Below are 21,428 nucleotides of genomic sequence, written 5' to 3'. Positions count from 1 at the left end.
GGAATAGTGCGTAGAATTAATTATCCCACAATTAAAGCACTTAAAGGGGGGCTGCTGGGCTCCTCTGTCATTTACCGCCGCAATCCCATTACTTGGCCTCCATTGCCGGAATGTTCCCTGCACTTTCATTACCGTCAAGGGCTTCTGGCGCCTTTGACGACCACGCTCGGATCCATCACCTAGCGACGTTTCATTTGTGTGGGAATGTCACCACCGCCTCATCTGAAACTGTTGCGTTTTCGGACGGGAGGAAAATGAAAAGTCCGAAGGCTTTTAGGGACGTCTCTGGTCCGGAAAGGTGTTTCTGGTACTTTCAAAGGTTGTGAACAACCTATTGATAAGCAATATGGAGGACAGAAAGTCTTCATGGGTGTCCTCAGGGCTTTGAATCAATGGCAACTGGACTGTTCTGATTGTTTTAGAAGGACTAGAACTGTCCTATCTAAGGCTATGTTTGCTGACAGGAGGAAAATGAAAAGTCCAAGAGAGTTTTAGGGACGTCTCTGGTCCGGAAAGGTGTTTTTGGTACTATCAAAGGTTGAGAACAACCTATTGATAAGCAATATGGATGACAGAAAGTCTTTATGGTGTCCTCAGAGTTTTGAATCGATGGCAACTGGACTGTTCCAATTGTCTTAGAAGGACTACAGCTGTCCTATCTAAGGCATTGTTTTCGGACGATAGGAAAATTAAAAGTCCAAGGGGGTTTTAGGGACGTCTCTAGTCCGGAAAGGTGTTTCTGGTACTTTCAAAAGTTGTGAACAACCTATTGAATATGGAGGACAAAAAGTCTTTATGGGACAAGAGATGTCCTATCTAAGGCTAGGTTTTTGGACAAGAGGAACATGAAAAGTCCAAGAGAGTTTTAGGGATGTCTCTGGTCCAAAAATTAGTTTTTAGTACTATCAAAGGTTGAGAACAACCTATTGATAAGAAATATTGAGGACAGAAAGTTTTTATGGGTGTCCTCAGGGCTTTGAATCAATGGCAACTGGACTGTTCTGATTGTTTTAGAAGGACTAGAGCTGTCCTATCTAAGGCTATGTTTGCTGACAGGAGGAAAATGAAGAGTCCAAGAGAGTTTTAGGGACGTCTCTTGTCCGGAAAGGTGTTTGTGGTACTATCAAAGGTTGCGAACAACCTATTGATAAGCGATATGGAGGACAGAAAGTCTTTAAGGGTGTCCTCAGGGCTTTGAATCAATGGCAACTGGACTGTCTTATCTAAGGCCTTGTCTTTGGACGGGAGGAAAATGAAAAGTCCAAGGGAGTTCTAGGGACATCTCTGGTCCGGAAAGTTGTTTTTGGTACTTTCAAAGGTTGTGAACAAACTATTGATAAGCAATATGGATGACAGAAAGTCTTTATGGTGTCCTCAGAGTTTTGAATCGATGGCAACTGGACTGTTCCAATTGTCTTAGAAGGACTACAGCTGTCCTATCTAAGGCTTTGTTTTCGGATGATAGGAAAATAAAAGTCCAAGGGGGTTTTAGGGACGTCTCTAGTCCGGAAAGGTGTTTCTGGTACTTTCAAAAGTTGTAAACAACCTATTGAATATGGAGGACAGAAAGTCTTTATGGTGTCCTCAGGGCTTTGAATCAATGGCAACTAAACTGTTCTGATTGTTTTAGAAGGACTAGAGATGTCCTATCTAAGGCTAGGTTTTTGGACAAGAGGAACATGAAAAGTCCAAGAGAATTTTAGGGATGTCTCTGGTCCAAAAATTAGTTTTTAGTACTATCAAAGGTTGAGAACAACCTATTGATAAGAAATATTGAGGACAGAAAGTCTTTATGGGTGTCCTCAGGGCTTTGAATCAATGGCAACTGGACTGTTCTGATTGTTTTAGAAGGACTAGAGCTGTACTATCTAAGGCTATGTTTGCTGACAGGAGAATAATGAAACGTCCAAGAGAGTTTTAGGGACGTCTCTAGTCCGGAAAAGTGTTTTTGGTACTATCAAAAGTTGAGAACAACCTATTGATAAGCAATATGTAGGACAGAAAGTCTTTAAGGGTGTCCTCAGGGCTTTGAGTCAATGGCAACTGGACTGTCTTATCTAAGGCCTTTTTTGGGGTGACGGGAGGAAAATGAAAAGTCCAAGGGAGTTCTAGGGATGTCTCTGGTCCAGAAAGTTGTTTTTGGTACTTTCAAAGGTTGTGAACAAACTATTGATATGCAATATGGATGACAGAAAGTCTTTATGGTGTCCTCAGGGCTTTGAATCAATGGCAACTGGACTGTTCCAATTGTCTTAGAAGGACTACAGCTGTCCTATATAAGGCTTTGTTTTTGGACGATAGGAAAATTAAAAGTCCAAGGGGGTTTTAGGGACGTCTCTAGTCCGGAAAGGTGTTTCTGGTACTTTCAAAAGTTGTAAACAACCTATTGAATATGGAGGACAGAAAGTCTTTATGGTGTCCTCAGGGCTTTGAATCAATGGCAACTAAACTGTTCTGATTGTTTTAGAAGGACTAGAGATGTCCTATCTAAGGCTAGGTTTTTGGACAAGAGGAACATGAAAAGTCCAAGAGAGTTTTAGGGATGTCTCTGGTCCAAAAATTAGTTTTTAGTACTATCAAAGGTTGAGAACAACCTATTGATAAGAAATATTGAGGACAGAAAGTCTTTAAGGGTGTCCTCAGGGCTTTGAGTCAATGGCAACTGGACTGTCTTATCTAAGGCCTTGTCTTTGGACGGGAGGAAAATGAAAAGTCCAAGGGAGTTCTAGGGACATCTCTGGTCCGGAAAGTTGTTTTTGGTACTTTCAAAGGTTGTGAACAAACTATTGATAAGCAATATGGATGACAGAAAGTCTTTATGGTGTCCTCAGAGTTTTGAATCGATGGCAACTGGACTGTTCCAATTGTCTTAGAAGGACTACAGCTGTCCTATCTAAGGCTTTGTTTTCGGATGATAGGAAAATAAAAGTCCAGGGGGGTTTTAGGGACGTCTCTAGTCCGGAAAGGTGTTTCTGGTACTTTCAAAAGTTGTAAACAACCTATTGAATATGGAGGACAGAAAGTCTTTATGGTGTCCTCAGGGCTTTGAATCAATGGCAACTGAACTGTTCCAATTGTCTTAGAATGACTACAGCTGTCCTATCTAAGGCTTTGTTTTCGGACGATTGGAAAATTAAAAGTCCAAGGGGGTTTTAGGGACGTCTCTAGTCCGGAAAGGTGTTTCTGGTACTTTCAAAAGTTGTGAACAACCTATTGAATATGGAGGACAGAAAGTCTTTATGGTGTCCTCAGGGCTTTGAATCAATGGCAACTAAACTGTTCTGATTGTTTTAGAAGGACTAGAGATGTCCTATCTAAGGCTAGGTTTTTGGACAAGAGGAACATGAAAAGTCCAAGAGAGTTTTAGGGATGTCTCTGGTCCAAAAATTAGTTTTTAGTACTATCAAAGGTTGAGAACAACCTATTGATAAGAAATATTGAGGACAGAAAGTCTTTATGGGTGTCCTCAGGGCTTTGAATCAATGGCAACTGGACTGTTCTGATTGTTTTAGAAGGACTAGAGCTGTACTATCTAAGGCTATGTTTGCTGACAGGAGAATAATAAAAAGTCCAAGAGAGTTTTAGGGACGTCTCTAGTCCGGAAAAGTGTTTTTGGTACTATCAAAAGTTGAGAACAACCTATTGATAAGCAATATGGAGGACAGAAAGTCTTTAAGGGTGTCCTCAGGGCTTTGAATCAATGGCAACTGGACTGTTTTATCTAAGGCCTTTTTTTTTGGGACGGGAGGAAAATGAAAAGTCCAAGGGAGTTCTAGGAATATCTCTGGTCCGGAAAGTTGTTTTTGGTACTTTCAAAGGTTGTGAACAAACTATTGATAAGCAATATGGATGACAGAAAGTCTTTATGGTGTCCTCAAGGCTTTGAATCAATGGCAACTGGACTGTTCTAATTGTCTTAGAAGGACTACAGCTGTCCTTTCTAAGGCTTTGTTTCGGACGGGAGGAAAATGAAAAGTCCAAGGGAGTTTTAGGGACGTCTCTAGTCCGGAAAGTTGTTTTTGGTGCTATCAAAAGTTGAGAACAACCTATTGATAAGAAATATGGAGGACAGAAAGTCTTTATGGGTGTCCTCAGGGCTTTGAATCAATGGCAACTGGACTGTCCTTTCTATGGCTTTTTTTTCGGACGGGAGTCAAATGAAAAGTCCAAGAGAGTTTTGGGGACGTCTCTAGTCCGGAAAGTTGTTTTTGGTGCTATCAAACGTTGAGAACAACCTATTGATAAGCAATATGGAGGACAGAAAGTCTTCATGGGTGTCCTCAGGGCTTTGAATCGATGGCAACTGGACTGTTCTGATTGTTTTAGAAGGACTAGAACTGTCCTATCTAAGGCTATGTTTGTTGACAGGAGGAAAATGAAAAGTCCAAGAGAGTTTTAGGGACGTCTCTGGTCCGGAAAGGTGTTTTTGGTACTATCAAAGGTTGTGAACAACCTATTGATAAGCAATATGGAGGACAGAAAGTCTTTATGGGTGTCCTCAGGGCTTTGAATCAATGGCTACTGGACTGTTCTGATTGTTTTAGAAGGACTAGAGCTGTCCTATCTAAGGCTATGTTTGCTGACAGGAGGAAAATGAAAAGTCTAAGAGAGTTTTAGGGACGTCTCTGGTCCGGAAAGGGGTTTTTGGTACTATCAAAAGTTGAGAACAACCTATTGATAAGCAATATTGAGGACAGAAAGTCTTCAAGGGTGTCCTCAGGGCTTTGAATCAATGGCAACTGGACTGTCCTATCGAAGGCTATGTTTTTAGATGGGAGAAAAATGAAAAGTCCAAGGGAGTTTTAGGGATTTCTCTGGTCCGGAAGGTTGTTTTTGGTACTTTCAAAGGTTGTGTACAACCTATTGATAAGCAATATGGAGGACAGAAAGTCTTTATGGTGTCCTCAAGGCTTTGAATCAATGGCAACTGGACTGTTCTGATTGTCTTAGAAGGACTAGAGCTGTCCTATCTAAGGCTTTGTTTGCTGACAGGAGAATAATGAAAAGTCCAAGAGAGTTTTAGGGACGTCTCTAGTCCGGAAAGGTGTTTTTGGTACTATCAAAAGTTGAGAACAACCTATTGATAGCAATATTGAGGACAGAAAGTCTTTAAGGGTGTCCTCAGGGCTTTGAATCAATGGCAACTGGACTGTCCTATCTAAGGCTATGTTTTTGGACGGGAGGAAAATGAAAAATCCAAGGGAGTTTTAGGGATGTCTCTGGTCCGGAAAGTTGTTTTTGGTACTTTCAAAGGTTGTGTACAACCTATTGATAAGCAATATGGAGGACAGAAAGTCTTTATGGTGTCCTCAAGGCTTTGAATCAATGGCAACTGGACTGTTCTGAATGTCTTAGAAGGACTAGAGCTGTCCTATCTAAGGCTTTGTTTGCTGACAGGAGAATAATGAAAAGTCCAAGAGAGTTTTAGGGACGTCTCTAGTCCGGAAAGGTGTTTTTGGTACTATCAAAAGTTGAGAACAACCTATTGATAGCAATATTGAGGACAGAAAGTCTTTAAGGGTGTCCTCAGGGCTTTGAATCAATGGCAACTGGACTGTCCTATCTAAGGCTATGTTTTCGGACGGGAGGAAAATGAAAAGTCCAAGGGAGTTTTAGGGATGTCTCTGGTCCGGAAAGTTGTTTTTGGTACTTTCAAAGGTCTTGTACAACCTATTGATAAGCAATATGGAGGACAGAAAGTCTTTATGGTGTCCTCAAGGCTTTGAATCAATGGCAACTGGACTGTTCTGATTGTCTTAGAAGGACTAGAGCTGTCCTATCTAAGGCTTTGTTTGCTGACAGGAGAATAATGAAAAGTCCAAGAGAGTTTTAGGGACGTCTCTAGTCCGGAAAGGTGTTTTTGGTACTATCAAAAGTTGAGAACAACCTATTGATAGCAATATTGAGGACAGAAAGTCTTTAAGGGTGTCCTCAGGGCTTTGAATCAATGGCAACTGGACTGTCCTATCTAAGGCTATGTTTTTGGACGGGAGGAAAATGAAAAGTCCAAGGGAGTTTTAGGGATGTCTCTGGTCCGGAAAGTTGTTTTTGGTACTTTCAAAGGTTGTGTACAACCTATTGATAAGCAATATGGAGGACAGAAAGTCTTTATGGTGTCCTCAAGGCTTTGAATCAATGGCAACTGGACTGTTCTAATTGACTTACAAGGACTAGAGCTGTCCTATCCAAACCTATGTTTGCTGACAGGAGGAAAATGAAAAGTCCAAGAGAGTTTTAGGGACGTCTCTGGTCCGGAAAGGTGTTTTTAGTACTATCAAAGGTTGAGAACAACCTATTGATAAGAAATATTGAGGACAGAAAGTCTTTATAGGTGTCCTCATGGCTTTGAATCAATGGCAACTGGACTGTCTTATCTAAGGCCTTGTTTTTGGACGGGAGGAAAAATGAAAAGTCCAAGGGAGTTCTAGGGACATCGCTGGTCCGGAAAGGTGTTTTTGGTACTTTCAAAGGTTGTGAACAACCTATTGATAAGCCATAGGGCGGACAGAAAGTCTTTATGGGTGTCCTCAGGGCTTTGAATCAATGGCAACTGGAATGTTCTGATTGTCTTAGAAGGACTACAGCTGTCCTATCTAAGGCTAGGTTCACACTGCAAGTCAATTCCAATTTGTTTTGTCCATATGTGACATGCATCGGATTTTGTTCATGTCCATCCATCCATCCATCCATTTTCTACCGCTTATTCCCTTCGGGGTCACGGGGGGCGCTGGAGCCTATCTCAGCTACAATCGGGCGGAAGGCGGGTGAAATTTTGTTCATGTCAATTTAGATTTTTTCCATATCCGACCCAGGCCTCTTTTTTGTGTGGATACTGGTCAAAGGTTGTCAACCGTACACGCATGAACTATTGTAATTCTGTTTTCACTTGGTTCATCAAGTCAACTTGAAGGAGACTTCTGACTGTACAGGATGCCAGACTTTTGACTGGTGCACCCAGAACAGGCCAGTCTTTACTGACCTCCAGTCAAATTCCGCATAGAGTTTAAGATTTTAGTCCTGACTTTCCGTGCGTTGCCTGGCGGGACCCTTGACTATATCGCTGATTTGTTGTGTTCCGACACTTCAGGGCACAGCCTCTGGTCTTCAGGCCAGGGTCTCATAAAACCCACTTCAAAACCCAGGGAGACCATTCATTCCAGGCCGTAGCCCCCAGACTCTGAAATGACTTGCACCCGTCCACTGCGTTGACTCTTTGAAAAAAACATTTGAAGACTTTGCTTTTCAAAAAAGCTTTTGGTTAATGGATTTTTAACTTTTTTTGTTCATAACTTTTATGGACAGAATTTCTAGGCGCAGTCAAGGCGTTGAGGGTATCTGGTTTGGTGGCTGCAGGATTAGGTCTCTGCTTTTTGCAGATGATGTGGTCCTGATGGCTTCATCTGGCCAGGATCTTCAGCTCTCACTGGACCAGTTCGCAGCTGACTGTGAAGCGACTGGGATGAGAATCAGCATCTCCAAGTCCGAGTCCATGGTTCTCGCCCGGAAAAGGGTGGAGTGCCATCTCCGGGTTGGGGAGGACATCTTGCCCCAAGTGGAGGAGTTCAAGTACCTCGGAGTCTTGTTCACGAGTGAGGGAAGAGTGGATCGTGAGATGGACAGGCGGATCGGTGCGGCGTCTTCAGTAATGCGGACGCTGTATCGATCCGTCGTGGTGAAGAAGGAGCTGAGCCGGAAGGCAAAGCTCTCAATTTACCGGCCGATCTACGTTCCCATCCTCACCTATGGTCATGAGCTTTGGGTTATGACCGAAAGGACAATATCACGGGTACAAGCGGCCTAAATGAGTTTGGTTCGGGCATCTGGTCAGGATGCCACCCAAACGCCTCCCAAGGGAGGTGTTTCGGGCACGTCCAACCAGTAGGAAGCCACGGGGAAGACCCAGGACACGTTGGGAAGACTATGTCTCCCGGCTGTCCTGGGAACGCCCCGGGAACCCCTGGGAGCAGATGGACGAAATGGCTGGGGAGAGGAAAGTCTGGGCTTCCCTGCTCCGACCTCGGATAAGCGGAAGAAGATGGATGGATGAATGGATGGACCGATTGGTGGATTTCTGCAGAGATGGTTCTCCTCTTTCCACAGAGGAAAGTAGTAACTCCAACAGAGTGACAATGGTCTTGGTCACCTCCTTGACTAGGGTCCTTCTCAGTTTAGACAGCCGGCCAGGTCTAGGACGAGTCCTGGTGGTTCCAAACTTCTTCCATTTACAGATGATGAAGGCCTCCGCGCTCATTTGGACCTTCAAGGCAGCAGATATTTTTCTGTACTTTCCCCAGATTTGTGCCTCGAGACAATCCGGAGGTCTGCAGACAATTCCTTGGACTTCATCTGTGCTCTGCCATGTGGGACCTTACATATACACAGCCTTTCCAAATCACGTCCAACATCCTGACTTTACTCCAACTTAGCTGTAGGAACATCTCAAGGATGATCAGTTGAAACAGGATGCACCTGATGTACATGTACAAAAGTAAATTGTGAATAAAAAGAGAATACAGGCAGGCCAGTCTAGTACCCGCACTCTTTTACTACAAAGCCACACTGTTGTAACACGTGGCTTGGCATCGTCTTGCTGAAATAAGCAGGGGCGTCCATGATAACGTCGCTTGGATTGCTCCAAAACCTGTATGTACCTTTCAGCATTAATGGTGCCTTCACAGATGTGTAAGTTACCCATGTCTTGGGCACTAATACACCCCCATACCATCACACATGCTGCCTTTTACACTTTGCGCCTATAACAATCCGGATGGTTCTTTTCCTCTTTGGTCCGGAGGACACGACGTCCACAGTTTCCAAAAACAATTTGAAATGTGGACTCGTCAGACCACAGAACACTTTCTCACTTTGCATCAGTCCATCTTAGATGAGCTCGGGCCCAGCGAAACCGGCGGCGTTTCTGGGTGTTGTTGATAAACGGTTTTCGCCTTGCACAGGAGAGTTTTAATTTGCACTTACAGATGTAGCGACCAACTGTAGTTACTGACAGTGGGTTTCTGAAGTGTTCCTGAGCCCATGTGGTGATATCCTTTAAACACTGATGTCACTTGTTGATGCAGTACAGCCTGAGGGATGGAAGGTCACGGGCTTAGCTGCTTACGTGCAGTGATTTCTCCAGATTCTCTGAACCCTTTGATGATATTACGGAGCGTAGATGGTGAAATCCCTAAATTCCTTGCAATAGCTGGTTGAGAAAGGTTTTTCTTAAACTGTTCAACAATTTGCTCAGGCATTTGTTGACAAAGTGGTGACCCTCGCCCCTTCCTTGTTTGTGAATGACTGAGCATTTCATGGAATCTACTTTTATACCCAATCATGGCACCCACCTGTTCCCAATTAGCCTGCACACCTGTGGGATGTTCCAAATAAGTGTTTGTTGAGCATTCCTCAACTTTATCAGTATTTATTGCCACCTTTCCCAACTTCTTTGTCACGTGTTGCTGGCATCAAATTCTAAAGTTAATGATTACTTGCAACAACAAATATGTTGTCTTTGTAGCATATTCAACTGAATATGGGTTGAAAAGGATTTGCAAATCATTGTTTATATTTACATCTAACACAATTTCCCAACTCATATGGAAACAGGGTTTGTACATGTAATTTCTCAGTTTTTTTTTTTTTTTTTTTAATTTGCCAAAAATTCTAAAAAAAATTGTTTTCTCATCGTGATGATGGGGTATTTTGTGTAGAATTTTGAGGACAAAAAGGAATTAGTTCCGTTTTGGGACGAGGCTGTAACGTAACAAAACGTGAAGCGCCGTGAGTACACAAAAGTTGGTGTCCTGGATGATGTGAAGAAAGCAAACATTCGGTTGTGCGTCCGTCTTTTCCCACGGGACCTGGCGTCCTTTTCAAGGCGGCGCGACCACCCCCTGCGGGGAGTATCAACATGGCGACGCCGCCATATTGTTTGGTGGGCCTTTTCATCTGGCGGCTTGCAAAAAGCCACATGACTAAAAAGATCTCAGCGGAGAAAGGAGATGATCAATTTTCCTGCAGGAAAGACCCCGCCCCCTCTGACCCCCCCCCAATCCCCCCCTCGTCTCCCTCGCCGCAACTTGCCGTCATTATTTAGCGAAAAAAGCGGCGTGGAAAGAGGAGTAATTTCTCCAGCTGAAAAGCTGATTAAAACAAGCCGGGAACAAACAAAGCGTCTCCTGCAAGCTTTTCAAACTCAGCCCCTAATTTCCCTCTGTTTTAATCATGGAAATCAATTAATCATTGCGTGGCGGCAAAGATATTCTGCACCATCTTCTGTGGGGTTTTTGTGCCTTTGCAGCCCGACGACACCGTCAGGAGAGCGGTGGGCTCGCCTCGCCTTTTGCCAAAGGGGAAATCAGCTGCAGGAATAATAAAACAATTAAAGACGGTCTTTATACATCTGATGTCTTTCCGAGGCAGGCCGGGGGGGCGCCTCGTAATGAAGATGTTTTGTCATGTAAAACATCTCAGAAACGACTTTTTTCTACGGGCTGTCATTTATTAAAAGTTTGCGTTTGTCACTTTTTTTCTTTCTTTTTTTTTTGCACAAAAGTTGGACTTTTGGACCCTCTCCCTGACCGCCTGAGGGTACCACAGACTGTGGATGCTTTTAAAAAAGGCTTAAAAACCCTTTTTTTTTTTTTTTTTTTAGATATATACGAGCTAGTTCTAGTTTTTATTTGTATTTGTATTTATTTTTATCAGGGACCGAATGTCCCTTTGGGACAGAGGACCCTATTGTATTTTGTGCGTTTTATTCTTTATTATTATTATTAGCTGTCATTTGACCCTCTTAACATGCTTCAAAACTCACCATATTTGACACACACATCAGGACTGGCGAAAATTGCCATCTAATAAAAAAAAAAAAAAAACAGACCCCAAAACTCAAAATTGCGCTCTAGCGCCCGCTAGGAAAAAACACAGACAAAACTGCTTGTAACTTCCGGTAGGAATGCCGTAGAGACATGAAACAAAAACTTCTATGTAGGTCTGACTTAATTCTAGATTTCATACATTGATTTCTTTCAGCAAAAATCCACAGGAAGTTGGCAATTCCCCCTTCAAAACAAAAGTTTTGTAAAAACAGTCACTTTTGCCTCTTTGAGCTGTAATTTGACCCCCTTAACATGCTTCAAAACTCACCATATTTGACACACACATCAGGACTGGCAAAAATTGCCATCTAATAAAAAAAAAAAAAAAAAAACCTCAAAATTGCGCTCTAGCGCCCGCTAGGAAAAAACACAGACACAACTGCTTGTAACTTCCGGTAGGAATGTCGTAGAGACATGAAACAAAAACTTATATGTAGGTCTGACTTAAACATAGATTTCATACATTGACTTCTTTCAGCAAAAATCCACAGGAAGTTGGCAATTCCCCCCTTCAAAACAAAAGTTTTGTAAAAACAGTCACTTTTGCCTCTTTGAGCTGTAATTTGACCCCCTTAACATGCTTCAAAACTCACCATATTTGACACACACATCAGGACTGGCGAAAATTGCCATCTATTAAAAAAAAAAAACCCCAAAACTCAAAATTGCGCTCTAGCGCCCCCTAGGAAAAAACACAGACAAAACTGCTTGTAACTTCCGGTAGGAATGTCGTAGAGACATGAAACAAAAACTTCTATGTAGGTCTGACTTAAACCTAGATTTCATACATTGATTTCTTTCAGCAAAAATCAACAGGAAGTTGGCAATTCCCCCTTCAAAACAAAAGTTTTGTAAAAACAGTCACTTTTGCCTCATTGAGCTGTAATTTGACCCCCTTAACATGCTTCAAAACTCACCATATTTGACACACACATCAGGACTGGCGAAAATTGCGCTCTAATAAAAAATAAAATAAAAATAAAAACCTCAAAATTACGCTCTAGCGCCCCCTAGGAAAAAACACAGACAAAACTGCTTGTAACTTCCGATAGGAATGCCGTAGAGACATGAAACAAAAACTTCTATGTAGGTCTGACTTAAACCTAGATTTCATACATTGATTTCTTTCAGCAAAAATCAACAGGAAGTTGGCAATTCCCCCTTCAAAACAAAAGTTTTGTAAAAACAGTCACTTTTGCCTCTTTGAGCGGTAATTTGACCCTCTTAACATGCTTCAAAACTCACCATATTTGACACACACATCAGGACTGGCGAAAATTGCCATCTATTAAAAAAAACAACCAAAACTCAAAATTGCGCTCTAGCGCCCCCTAGGAAAAAACACAGACAAAACTGCTTGTAACTTCCGATAGGAATGTCGTAGAGACATGAAACAAAAACTTCTATGTAGGTCTGACTTAAACCTAGATTTCATACATTAATTTCTTTCAGCAAAAATCAACAGGAAGTTGGCCATTCCCCCTTCAAAACAAAAGTTTTGGAAAAACAGTCACTTTTGCCTCTTTGAGATGTAATTTGACCCCCTTAACATGCTTCAAAACTCACCATATTTGACACACACATCAGGACTGGCGAAAATTGCCATCTAATAAAAAAAAACAAAAAAAACCCAAAACTCAAAATTGCGCTCTAGCGCCCCCTAGGAAAAAACACAGACAAAACTGCTTGTAACTTCCGGTAGGAATGTCGTAGAGACATGAAACAAAAACTTCTATGTAAGTCTGACTTAAACATAGATTTCATAAATTGATTTCTTTCAGCAAAAATCCACAGGAAGTTGGCAATTCCCCCTTCAAAACAAAAGTTTTGTAAAAACAGTCACTTTTGCCTCTTTGAGCTGTAATTTGACCCCCTTAACATGCTTCAAAACTCACCATATTTGACACACACATCAGGACTGGCAAAAATTGCCATCTAATAAAAAAAAAAAAAAAAAAAAACTCAAAATTGCGCTCTAGCGCCCGCTAGGAAAAAACACAGACACAACTGCTTGTAACTTCCGATAGGAATGTCATAGAGACATGAAACAAAAACTTATATGTAGGTCTGACTTAAACCTAGATTTCATACATTGATTTCTTTCGGCAAAAATCAACAGGAAGTTGGAAATTCCCCCTTCAAAACAAAAGTTTTGTAAAAACAGTCACTTTTGCCTCTTTGAGCTGTAATTTGACCCCCTTAACATGCTTCAAAACTCACCATATTTGACACACACACACCAGGACTGGCGAAAATTGCCATCTATTAAAAAAAAACAACCCAAAACTCAAAATTGCGCTCTAGCGCCCCCTAGGAAAAAACACAGACAAAACTGCTTGTAACTTCCGGTAGGAATGTCGTAGAGACATGAAACAAAAACTTCTATGTAGGTCTGACTTAAACATAGATTTCATACATTGATTTCTTTCAGCAAAAATCCACAGGAAGTTGGCAATTCCCCCCTTCAAAACAAAAGTTTTGTAAAAACAGTCACTTTTGCCTCTTTGAGCTGTAATTTGACCCCCTTAACATGCTTCAAAACTCACCATATTTGACACACACGTCAGGACTGGCAAAAATTGCCATCTAATAAAAAAAAAAAAAAAGAAAAACTCAAAATTGCGCTCTAGCGCCCGCTAGGAAAAAACACAGACACAACTGCTTGTAACTTCCGATAGGAATGTCATAGAGACATGAAACAAAAACTTATATGTAGGTCTGACTTAAACATAGATTTCATACATTGATTTCTTTCGGCAAAAATCAACAGGAAGTTGGAAATTCCCCCTTCAAAACAAAAGTTTTGTAAAAACAGTCACTTTTGCCTCTTTGAGCTGTAATTTGACCCCCTTAACATGCTTCAAAACTCACCATATTTGACACACACACACCAGGACTGGCGAAAATTGCCATCTATTAAAAAAAAAACAACCCAAAACTCAAAATTGCGCTCTAGCGCCCCCTAGGAAAAAACACAGACAAAACTGCTTGTAACTTCCGGTAGGAATGTCGTAGAGACATGAAACAAAAACTTCTATGTAGGTCTGACTTAAACCTAGATTTCATACATTGACTTCTTTCAGCAAAAATCCACAGGAAGTTGGCAATTCCCCCCTTCAAAACAAAAGTTTTGTAAAAACAGTCACTTTTGCCTCTTTGAGCTGTAATTTGACCCCCTTAACATGCTTCAAAACTCACCATATTTGACACACACGTCAGGACTGGCAAAAATTGCCATCTAATAAAAAAAAAAACCCAAACTCAAAATTGCGCTCTAGCGCCCCCTAGGAAAAAACACAGACAAAACTGCTTGTAACTTCCGATAGGAATGTCATAGAGACATGAAACAAAAACTTCTATGTAGGTCTGACTTAAACCTAGATTTCATACATTGATTTCTTTCAGCAAAAATCAACAGGAAGTTGGCAATTCCCCCTTCAAAACAAAAGTTTTGTAAAAACAGTCACTTTTGCCTCTTTGAGCTGTAATTTGACCCCCTTAACATGCTTCAAAACTCACCATATTTGACACACACATCAGGACTGGCGAAAATTGCGCTCTAATAAAAAATAAAATAAAAATAAAAACCTCAAAATTGCGCTCTAGCGCCCCCTAGGAAAAAACACAGACAAAACTGCTTGTAACTTCCGATAGGAATGCCGTAGAGACATGAAACAAAAACTTCTATGTAGGTCTGACTTAAACCTAGATTTTATACATTGATTTCTTTCAGCAAAAATCAACAGGAAGTTGGCAATTCCCCCTTCAAAACAAAAGTTTTGTAAAAACAGTCACTTTTGCCTCTTTGAGCGGTAATTTGACCCTCTTAACATGCTTCAAAACTCACCATATTTGACACACACATCAGGACTGGCGAAAATTGCCATCTATTAAAAAAAAAAAACCAAAACTCAAAATTGCGCTCTAGCGCCCCCTAGGAAAAAACACAGACAAAACTGCTTGTAACTTCCGATAGGAATGTCGTAGAGACATGAAACAAAAACTTCTATGTAGGTCTGACTTAAACCTAGATTTCATACATTAATTTCTTTCAGCAAAAATCAACAGGAAGTTGGCCATTCCCCCTTCAAAACAAAAGTTTTGGAAAAACAGTCACTTTTGCCTCTTTGAGCTGTAATTTGACCCCCTTAACATGCTTCAAAACTCACCATATTTGACACACACGTCAGGACTGGCAAAAATTGCCATCTAATAAAAAAAAAAAAAAAGAAAAACTCAAAATTGCGCTCTAGCGCCCGCTAGGAAAAAACACAGACACAACTGCTTGTAACTTCCGATAGGAATGTCATAGAGACATGAAACAAAAACTTATATGTAGGTCTGACTTAAACATAGATTTCATACATTGATTTCTTTCGGCAAAAATCAACAGGAAGTTGGAAATTCCCCCTTCAAAACAAAAGTTTTGTAAAAACAGTCACTTTTGCCTCTTTGAGCTGTAATTTGACCCCCTTAACATGCTTCAAAACTCACCATATTTGACACACACACACCAGGACTGGCGAAAATTGCCATCTATTAAAAAAAAAACAACCCAAAACTCAAAATTGCGCTCTAGCGCCCCCTAGGAAAAAACACAGACAAAACTGCTTGTAACTTCCGGTAGGAATGTCGTAGAGACATGAAACAAAAACTTATATGTAGGTCTGACTTAAACCTAGATTTCATACATTGACTTCTTTCAGCAAAAATCCACAGGAAGTTGGCAATTCCCCCCTTCAAAACAAAAGTTTTGTAAAAACAGTCACTTTTGCCTCTTTGAGCTGTAATTTGACCCCCTTAACATGCTTCAAAACTCACCATATTTGACACACACGTCAGGACTGGCAAAAATTGCCATCTAATAAAAAAAAAAACCCAAACTCAAAATTGCGCTCTAGCGCCCCCTAGGAAAAAACACAGACAAAACTGCTTGTAACTTCCGATAGGAATGTCATAGAGACATGAAACAAAAACTTCTATGTAGGTCTGACTTAAACCTAGATTTCATACATTGATTTCTTTCAGCAAAAATCAACAGGAAGTTGGCAATTCCCCCTTCAAAACAAAAGTTTTGTAAAAACAGTCACTTTTGCCTCTTTGAGCTGTAATTTGACCCCCTTAACATGCTTCAAAACTCACCATATTTGACACACACATCAGGACTGGCGAAAATTGCGCTCTAATAAAAAATAAAATAAAAATAAAAACCTCAAAATTGCGCTCTAGCGCCCCCTAGGAAAAAACACAGACAAAACTGCTTGTAACTTCCGATAGGAATGCCGTAGAGACATGAAACAAAAACTTCTATGTAGGTCTGACTTAAACCTAGATTTTATACATTGATTTCTTTCAGCAAAAATCAACAGGAAGTTGGCAATTCCCCCTTCAAAACAAAAGTTTTGTAAAAACAGTCACTTTTGCCTCTTTGAGCGGTAATTTGACCCTCTTAACATGCTTCAAAACTCACCATATTTGACACACACATCAGGACTGGCGAAAATTGCCATCTATTAAAAAAAAAAAACCAAAACTCAAAATTGCGCTCTAGCGCCCCCTAGGAAAAAACACAGACAAAACTGCTTGTAACTTCCGATAGGAATGTCGTAGAGACATGAAACAAAAACTTCTATGTAGGTCTGACTTAAACCTAGATTTCATACATTAATTTCTTTCAGCAAAAATCAACAGGAAGTTGGCCATTCCCCCTTCAAAACAAAAGTTTTGGAAAAACAGTCACTTTTGCCTCTTTGAGCTGTAATTTGACCCCCTTAACATGCTTCAAAACTCACCATATTTGACACACACATCAGGACTGGCGAAAATTGCCATCTAATAAAAAAACAAAAACAAACCCCAAAACTCAAAATTGCGCTCTAGCGCCCCCTAGGAAAAAACACAGACAAAACTGCTTGTAACTTCCGGTAGAAATGTCGTAGAGACATGAAACAAAAACTTCTATGTAGGTCTGACTTAAACATAGATTTCATACATTGACTTCTTTCAGCAAAAATCCACAGGAAGTTGGCAATTCCCCCTTCAAAACAAAAGTTTTGTAAAAACAGTCACTTTTGCCTCTTTGAGCTGTAATTTGACCCCCTTAACATGCTTCAAAACTCACCATATTTGACACACACATCAGGACCGGCGAAAATTGCCATCTATTAGAAAAAACCAAACCCCAAAACTCAAAATTGCGCTCTAGCGCCCCTTAGGAAAAAACACAGACAAAACTGATTGTAACTTCTGATAGAAATGTCGTAGAGACATGAAACAAAAACTTCTATGTAGGTCTGACTTAAACCTAGATTTCATACATTGACTTCTTTCAGCAAAAATCCACAGGAAGTTGGCAATTCCCCCTTCAAAACAAAAGTTTTGTAAAAACAGTCACTTTTGCCTCTTTGAGTTGTAATTTGATCCCCTTAACATGCTTCAAAACTCACCAAACTGGACACACATCAGGACTGGCAAAAATTGCGCTCTAATAAAAAAACCTAACCCCAAAACTCAAAATTGCGCTCTAGCGCCCCCTAGGAAGAAAACACAGACACAACTGCTCCTAGGAAGAAAACACAGACAAAACTGCCTGTAACTTCCAGTAGGAATGTCGGAGAGACATGAAACAAAAACCTCTATGTAGGTCTAACTTAGACCTACATTTCATACACTGACAACTCCCAGCAAAAATCAACAGGAAGTTTGCAATTCCCCGTTCAAAACAAAAGTTGTGTAAAAACAGTCACCTTTTTTCAAACATTATTTCCTGAGCGCGTTTGTCGTGTCGGCTTCAAACTAACACAGGAGAGAGATTGAACCCTTCTGATTAAAAGTTGACCAAAGAGTTTTAATTACTGCTCCGGTTTGGATTTTATGTGCCGCCAAAGTCAGTCCCGTCCATCGTTGCTTGCAGCTTTAATTATATTTTTATTTGTTGTAATACACTGTAGCACTTTGAGGTTGTTTGCTCAATGTAAAGTGCTTTTTACAAATACAATCTATTATTACTATTATTATTATTATGACTTTTTCCCGCTTTGTGTCCTTTTTGGGAACACCATTAAAACAAATGGATTCAAATAGCAGTAGAGTGGAAAAACAAGTAGCTTGTAGCCATTAAAAAAATGTCTGTTTTAACATGTTCTATCTACACTTCTGTTAAAATGTAATAATCACTTATTCTTCTCTTCTTTGATACTTGACATTAGTTTTGGATGATACCACACATTTAGGTATGGATGTGATACCAAGTAGTTACAGGATCGTACATTGGTCATATTCAAAGTCCTCATGTGTCCAGGGACGTATTTACTGACTTTATAAACATAATGTGAATTTTGAAAAAAGATTTTGTGAAGCTAAAAAATATCAATGTAATCATAGTAGTATCGACTAGATACGCTCTTGTACTTGGTATCATTACAGTGGATGTCAGGTGTAGATCCACCCATGGCGTTTGTTTACATTGTGACGCCGGTGAGCTATTGTATCCTCCTACGGTGTGTAGTGATAATGGCACTTGTAAGAAACTCACTTTATTTGTCACTGACACTGTGGATGGACGTTAGCCGCTAGTTAGCTAGCCATGTCTTAAAGCAGCTCTTCCTGAGGGTGTTTCAGTGTTATAACTTCACCTTTATCTTGACTTTTTACACCAAAATGCGTCCGTTCTCCCTTTTCTGTCTACACACTGTGTCTGCTTGTAAGTACTCTGTGCGTGTGCGCTGCCCAACATGCTCCTCTGCTCGTAAAACCAGCAATGTCACCACGTCTGCATCTTTCATGATGAGACAAGACAAGACATATATTTGCCAGGCCAACTTCAAGAAGGAGAAAGTCGATCCTGTGAGACCATGAAATGGGGAAATGCTCGCCAATCAAGCGACTAGGAGCGGTACTTCGGACTTATACGTCCAGTGGCTGCTACAAATTGTTTGCCATTTTAATTTTGACAGTACTACATAAGATATGTTTTAATTGCTGATGCGGCTTAATTGATTTTTAAATGCGTTGGAAAATAACCCGTTTTGTACACTGTTGATGTGGTTCAATAGACAGTAAATGTGTTGCTGTATAGTATTTGTCAAGTTATGGTCATGTGGTGACATCATTGATGGTCTTTTGAGACGTAGTCATTGAAGTCGGACTAAGTTGGGCATCACTGAAGGCCTAGGTGGGAAACACACGGCCCGCTACCGCCTTCAGTCATGTCCGACTTCAATGATCCATCCATCCATCCATTTTCTACCGCTTATTCCCTTCGGGGTCGCGGGGGGCGCTGGAGCCTATCTCAGCTACAATCGGGCGGAAGGCGGGGTACACCCTAGACAAGTCGCCACCTCATCGCAGGACTTCAATGATTACATCTCAAAAGACCATCAATGATGTCACCACATGACCACTGCTGGAGAAATACTACAAAGAAACACACTGGACATTGAATCATCTTATTTGAATCATCTCAATTGAATTATCTTATTTGAAACATCTTAATTAAATTACCTTAATTGAATCATTTTAACTGAATCATCTCAATTGAATCATCTTAATTGAATCATCTTAACTGAATCATCTTAATTGAATCATCTTAACTGAATCATCTCAATTGAATCATCTTAATTGAATCATTTTAACTGAATCATTTCAATTGAATCATCTTAATTGAATCATCTTAACTGAATCATCTTAACTGAATCATCTTAATTGAATCATCTCAATTGAATCATCTCAATTGAATCATCTCAATTGAATCATCTTAACTGAATCATCTTAATTGAATCATCTCAATTGAATCATCTTAATTGAATCATCTTAATTGAATCATCTCACTTGAATCATCTCAATTGAGTCATCTCGATTGAACCATCTCGATTGAATCATCTTAATCGAATCATCTCAATCGAATCATCTCAATTGAATCATCTCAATTGAATCATCTTAACTGAATCATCTTAACTGAATCATCTCACTTGAATCATCTCAATTGAATCATCTTAATTGAATCATCTTAACTGAATCATCTCAATTGAATCATCTCAATTGAATCATCTTAACTGAATCATCTTAACTGAATCATCTTAATTGAATCATCTCACTTGAATCATCTTAACCGAATCATCTTAACCGAATCCTCTTAATTGAATCATCTTAACTGAATCATCTCAATTGAATCATCTTAATTGAATCATCTCACTTGAATCATCTCACTTGAATCATCTCAACTGAATCATCTTGACTGAATCATCTCGATTGAATCATCTCGATTGAATCATCTCAATCGAATCATCTCAATTGAATCATCTTAATTGAATCATCTTAATTGAATCATCTCACTTGAATCATCTCAATTGAATCATCTCAATTGAATCATCTTAACAAAATCATCTTAATTGAATCATCTTAATTGAATCATCTCACTTGAATCATCTCAATTGAATCATCTCAATTGAATCATCTCAATTGAATCATCTCAATTGAATCATCTTAACTAAATCATCTTAATTGAATCATCTTAATTGAATCATCTCACTTGAATCATCTCAATTGAATCATCTCAATTGAATCATCTTAATAGGTCAACAGTGCACACAGCGGGCTATTTAAACATCAATAAACCTGCATAAGCAATTAAAACATATCTTACGTGTTATTGTCAAAATTGAAATAATTGTAAGAAACTAGGGTTGTACAGTATACCGGTACTAATACAGTACCGCGATACTAATGAATCATATTTGGTACTACACCGCCTTTAAAAGGTACCGGTCCGGTACCGCTAAAAGTAAATTGTAGAATATAATTCATGCATCTCTCACCTGCTAGTAGACTAATGTGGCCATGGACCCACAGGTTGGTCCACTTTCACGTCTCAAAGGGGGCCAAAAAGACACCTGTTGCAGCAACTTTTTTTTCAAACCTTCTGTGAGGATTGTGATTGATTCTTCATCTAAACGGAAGTATGTGAGCGTCCTGTCGGTCGGCATCCCAGCGAGAGTGGAAACATTACAGCAAGTGTTTGTTTTATTACGGTTAGGTTGTATGTTTAGCACCTAGCAATGCTGCTAATGCTATAGTGTCACAATAAAGCTACATCCGTTTAGCACTCGGCTTCTAAAACGTATTGTCATCCTCTTTGTCTTCGGGCTCAAACATATAAGGTTCTGGATCATCATTGTCCCCAAAGTAATCGTTGTTGGCTCCCACAAAGTCAGGAAAAAACACAGAGGCTATATCATCCCTACAAGCCTGCTTAGCTTGACTATATATATATATATATATATATATATATATATATGGTGGCTGAGTTGCTGTTGTTCCCAAACTCTTCACTTTTCTTATAATAAAGTTGACTTTGGAATATTTAGGAGCGAGGAAATTTCACGACTGGATTAGTTGCACAGGTGCCATCCTATGACAGTTCCACGCTGGAAATCACTGAAAGCGGCCCATTCTTTCACACATGTTTGTAGAGAGTCTCCATGCCTAAGTGCTAACAGGTATTTGCCGAGGGCCCCCAAATACTTTGACTGCACTCTATGATAATAAAGG

General features: G+C 40.1%; 1 protein-coding gene across 2 annotated transcripts in view; it reads left to right on the top strand.

Annotated features, from left to right (window-relative positions):
- The window catches only part of lmo4b (LIM domain only 4b), a 158,968-nt gene that overhangs the window by 40,527 nt on the left and 97,013 nt on the right, over nucleotides 1-21,428 (top strand). Inside the window, exon 1 of one of the 2 annotated variants that reach the window (XM_061977465.2) lies at nucleotides 18,696-18,812. The exons of the other annotated variant lie outside the window; for it this stretch is intronic. The gene's annotated coding sequence lies outside the window, so the exon portion shown is untranslated. Of the gene's footprint in view, nucleotides 1-18,695; nucleotides 18,813-21,428 lie in introns of those variants that run through there. 2 annotated transcript variants of the gene reach the window in all.

The sequence above is a fragment of the Nerophis lumbriciformis genome, linkage group LG18 (genome assembly GCF_033978685.3).
Source record: "Nerophis lumbriciformis linkage group LG18, RoL_Nlum_v2.1, whole genome shotgun sequence".
NCBI classification, from domain to species: domain Eukaryota; kingdom Metazoa; phylum Chordata; class Actinopteri; order Syngnathiformes; family Syngnathidae; genus Nerophis; species Nerophis lumbriciformis.
This window is presented reverse-complemented; position numbering and strand designations above follow the sequence as displayed.